The sequence below is a fragment of the Momordica charantia genome, assembly GCF_013281855.1.
Source record: "Momordica charantia cultivar OHB3-1 chromosome 1 unlocalized genomic scaffold, Mcharantia_2.0 BLBB01000001.1, whole genome shotgun sequence".
Taxonomy (NCBI): domain Eukaryota; kingdom Viridiplantae; phylum Streptophyta; class Magnoliopsida; order Cucurbitales; family Cucurbitaceae; genus Momordica; species Momordica charantia.
In genome coordinates, this window is record NW_028275157.1 from 4880111 (window position 1) to 4885145 (window position 5035).

The window sequence follows — 5035 nt, forward strand, 5'->3', positions numbered from 1 at the left end:
ACAGGTCACATGAAGAAAAGTCCAACGCTCTTGGTATGATTCCTGGAGAATCGGTCTCCCCTGAAGGGGTGTTCGATGTACCATCACGATTGGACAAGATGCTACCTAAGTAACGCAGATGGCTGAGTTTGTGGTGGTCGACGCAGGTCGGCCTACAACGCCATCTTCGGAAGACCCATCATCCACTCATTCCGGCCGTCCCCTCCACATTGCATCAAGTCCTGAAGTACTCAAACCCCTAATGGAGTGGGCACGGCCGAGGTGAACAAAAAACTTCAAGGGAGTGCTACGCGTCCGCGCTCAAAGGGTCGTCGGTATGTGCCCTGGAAGAGCAAACCAGTGAAGACGACCTTCCGAGGAAAAGCAAAAGCTAGTTCTCTCTGCCAGTAGAGGAGCTCGAGCTTATTCCCTTACTTAGCCCTGAAAAAACAAGTAAGCATAGGAACCAAGCTGGGGGCCACAGACAGGGAAGAACTGATCAACTTCCTCAGGTCTAACTCGGACGTCTTCGCATGGTCTCACGAGGACATGCCTGGCATCGACCCAAAGATCATGGTGCATCGCCTCAACATAGACCCATAATTCGACCTGTAAAGCAAAAAAGAAGACCTGTAAATAAGGAGAGGAGTGATTTATTGTTGAGGAAGTAAACAAACTTTTAAAAGCTGAATATATACGAGAAATTCTGTATCCCGAGTGGCTCTCTAATGTAGTATTAGTTAAAAAGTCCAACGGGAAGTGGAGGATGTGCGTGGACTTCACAAATTTAAATAAGGCATGCCCAAAAGATTGCTTCCCCCTTCCAAGGATCGACCAGCTCGTGGACGCAACAGCCGGGCACGAGCTGCTCACTTTCATGGATGCCTACTCCGGATAAACCAAATTAAAATGCACTTGCCAGACCAAGATCACACCGCGTTCATAACAGACCAAGGTCTGTACTGCTACAAGGTAATGCCTTTTGGCCTAAAGAATGCGGGTGCGACCTACCAAAGGATGGTGAACAAAATGTTCGCCAAGCAGATCGGTCGGAATATGGAAGTGTATGTGGACGACATGCTTGTCAAGAGCAAGCAGTCAAAGTCGCATCTTTTCGATCTGACCGAAGCCTTTGGAGTACTACACAAGTACTAAATGAAGCTCAATCCGACCAAGTGTGCCTTTGGAGTCTCCTCGGGAAAGTTCCTTGGTTTTATGATCAGTAACGTAGGATTGAAGCTAACCCAGAGAAGATAAAGGCCGTGCTCGAGATGGAGGCGCCCAAGACTCTAAAACAGCTTTAGTTCCTCAATGGCAGGATTGCAGCCTTGAATAGGTTCGTGTCAAGGTCAACGGACAAGTGCCTTCCTTTCTTCAAGGTTCTTGAAGAAGGGACTATATGAATGGACGGTAGAGTGTGAACAAGCGTTAGAGCAGTTAAAAAACTATCTCTGCTCGGCACCTCTACTCGCAAAACAATTGCCAGGAGGAGAGAAGCTCCATTTGTACCTGGTAGTGTCTGATAGTGCCGTCAGCTCGGCACTAATCAGGCAGAAGGGCGCACACCAAAGTCCCGTTTATTACACCAGTAAGGCCATGACCGAGGCCGAGACCAGATATCCCCAAATGGAGAAGCCGGCCCTCGCTTTAGTCACTTCGGCCAGAAGACTTAGGCCGTACTTCCAAGCGCACACTGTCGTAGTACTTACAAACTTGCCTCTGAAAAATATCTTCCTTAAGCCCGAAACATCTGAGCGTCTGATGAAGTGGGCATGGAATTGAGCGAGTACGACATCCAGTTCGAGCCTAGAATTGCGTTGAAAGGGCAAGTAGTGGCCGATTTTATCGCAGAGCTCACTCCACCACCTCAGTTGGCCAAGTTCGAGCTCCCGTGGACGATCTACGTTGATGGATCTTCCAACGAGAGGGGGTGCGGGGCAGGAATCCTCTTGCTCGCACCAGGAGGTGAGCGATTCGAATATGCTCTGCGATTCAACTTTCGGACGTCGAATAATGAGGTCGAGTATGAAGCACTCCTAGCAGGCCTGCGCGTTGCCAAAGGACTGGGGGCCAATCACATTAAGGTCTTTAGTGACTCCCAGCTAGTTGTAAATCAGATCAACGAGGAGTACCAAACGAAGGACTCCCGAATGGAAAAATATCTAAGCAAGGTCAGATCGCACCTCGCTCAGTTCGGGACTTACGAGGTGAGTCAAGTTCCAAGATCTGAAAACTCTAATGCGGATGCCTTGGCCAAATATGATGGAGCCAGATATGATGGAGGTTGATACTCCATCACCCACTTGGATGGACCCAATCGTGGAGTTCATCAAAGGAAATCCGCCGCAAGATCCGAAGGAGCAAAAGAAGATGGCTCGAAGAGCAGCGGTTCATACTCGGAAGGAATGTTGTACCGTGGCTTTCCTTGCCTCTACTCAAGTGTGTGACCCCGAAGAAGGCCTTTACATTCTTAGGGAAGTCCATGAAGAGGTGTGTGGAAACCCTCTGACGCCAGGTCGTTGTCGGCCAAGGTGGTTCGACAAGGGTACTATTGGCCCAGTGTCGAGAAGGATGCAAAGCAGTTTGTGAAAGCTTTTGTGACAACTGCCAGCGTTTCGCAAATATTATCCATCAACCTCCCGAACTGCTCACCCCCATCTCGGCCCCATGGCCATTTGCACAATGGGGGGTAGACATCATAGGTTCTTTCCCCTGGGCAAAGGACAAACAAAGTTCGCCGTTGTCGCTGTGGACTACTTCACCAAGTGGGCCGAACCGAGACACTATCCCACATCACAGAGTCCAGGGTCACGTCGTTCATATGGACAACATCGTGTGCCGCTTTGGCATACCTAATGCTATAGTGATGGACAACGGAAAACAATTTGACAATGCAAAGTTCAAGGACTTTTGCAGAAAACTGGGCATAAGCCACCTCAGTTCGTCCCCTGCGCACCCAAAAGAAAATGGGCAAGTTGAAGCAGTAAACAAGATCATAAAGCGAGGATTCAAGCTAAGGTTGGACTCCAGAAAGGGAGGATGGGCCGAGGAACTTCCTCAAGTTTTGTGGTCATATCGAACCACCCCAAGAGAGTCAACTGGCGAAACTCCATTCTCGCTAGCCTTTGGCCGAAGCCGTGGTACCAGTAGAGATCGGGCATACCAACAGACAGGGTAGACGTAGAACAGTACGAGCAAACAAAGAACGAGTGACTGGGATGTTTATGCTGAACGCACGCGCTAAGCGTGGTAACAATTATATAGATGCAAGCGCACACCTGTCAGAGTAATATAAAATGGACGGAGTATCCAAGTATCGATCCTCAGGACTTCTAAACAATTTCCAAACTCTAAAGTTTTAAAGAATAGTGAATGTTGGAATGAGTGATTCTTGTAAAATGGGAAGTGGTCACAAATAATGGTTTGGATTTGGGATTTGGACTTATAATAATAAACCTAGCCCGAATTACTTCAAGTTAGCCATCAAAGAATCAAGGACATGCTAAGGACAATATGCATTTTACTTTAGAAACCAACGACTACGCTTCTCACTTGACTTATGTCTAAGCAAGTTCAAAGTCCTAAGACATTCCCTAATATGTCTATTATGAGAGATATCTTAGTTTTAGGATGGAAATAGTCGCAACCTCGGGTTAAGGTCCTATGTCTAGGCTACTTAAGCGGAACCCTTATGTCTAAGGCGCTCCTCTCCTCGGTTTTAACCACTCAACAATGCAAATAAGCAACCTTTTCAGTATTGACTTGTTAAGACTTACAGTGGCCTTCTCTAAATCCTAACTTTTTGGGAAAAACATGTTGAGCAATGAATGGAAAGCAAAAAAACACTACTTCTTAGCAACCCTTTTTAGACATAAAAGGCTAACTATCCGTAAAATAGATTTTTTATTCCCAATGCCATCTCTTTCAGCCTCTGGTTCATTGTAACCATCTCTTTTGTCGATCGAGGTCGCAATGTCCAGAGCCAAAACTCCAGCTGGATCTTGCTTCTTTGGTGCTGCCCTAGATCTTTGTGAACACCATAGTTCGTTGTGTGAAGCTAAGTCATTTAGGATGTCAACTATCTCGTTGAATGTCTTTTTGTAAAGGCTCCGTTGACAGCATTGTTTAACATCATCTTAGTAGGATGATCTAAACCTCTAAAGAAATGTTCTATCTGGATGCATGCCGGCAAGCCATGGTTCGGACATTTCCTGATTAGTTCTTTAAATCTCTCCCACGCCTCGTGAACAGGTTCACGATCATACTGTCTAAAGGAGATGATCTCCTCTCTGATATCAGCGTGGCGAGTAGGTGGGAAGAATTTTGTTAAGAACTTCTCCACTAACGACCCCCATGTGGTGATGGATCCCGGTGGAAATGCATTGAGCCATGCTCTAGCTTGGTCCTTCAAAAGAAATGGAAAAAAGTGTTAGTCTCAGAGCATCGTCTGTTATACCAGGTAATCGAAATGCATTTGCAATTGAATGAATGATTTCAGATGATCATGTGGATCCTCATGTTTCCTGCCCTCCAAAATGTCCAATTGTCTGCAACATTTGGAACATCATTGGTTTAAGCTCAAAGTTTGCGTGGGCTTGGAATAGGGTTGACTATCCCTGAATCAAAGTTCTGAAAAGCCGTGGCAGCAGCATATTCTCGCATTGCCACGTCTCTGTTGTCCGCCATCTGGATATGGTTGAATTCATCATTTCTTGCATGATCCCTCATATTACCGTTAACAGCAGGTGGATCAACCGGATCACGAGGTGGAATATCTGCCATTGATGTGCTCGTACTCTCTACCTCACTTTCAGGACTGATTTCACCTTGTCTCTCTTTTTGCTTTTCTAGTTGTTTTCGAAGTCTTTGCTCCTTTTGAGTTTTTCGAAGGGTCGCTCAATCTCAGGGTCAAGGGGTAGAAGAAAAAGATCTTGTGCTCATGCACTTTAACTTACCCTTGTGAGATAAACGACCAAAAATATGGAACAAAAACGGTGGATGGAAATTACACCCAACAACAATTCACAAAAATAAAAACTAAAAGAATTTGAAAATA

At 46.1% G+C, this 5035-nt stretch overlaps 1 non-coding gene across 1 annotated transcript; it reads left to right on the plus strand.

The window, feature by feature from the left end:
• The first annotated feature begins 4169 nt into the window (after positions 1–4169).
• LOC148213146 (small nucleolar RNA R71) lies at positions 4170–4276 on the plus strand. The gene has a single exon (XR_015793201.1). It is a non-coding gene; the product is annotated as a small nucleolar RNA R71 (small nucleolar RNA).
• The last annotated feature ends 759 nt before the right edge of the window (positions 4277–5035 follow it).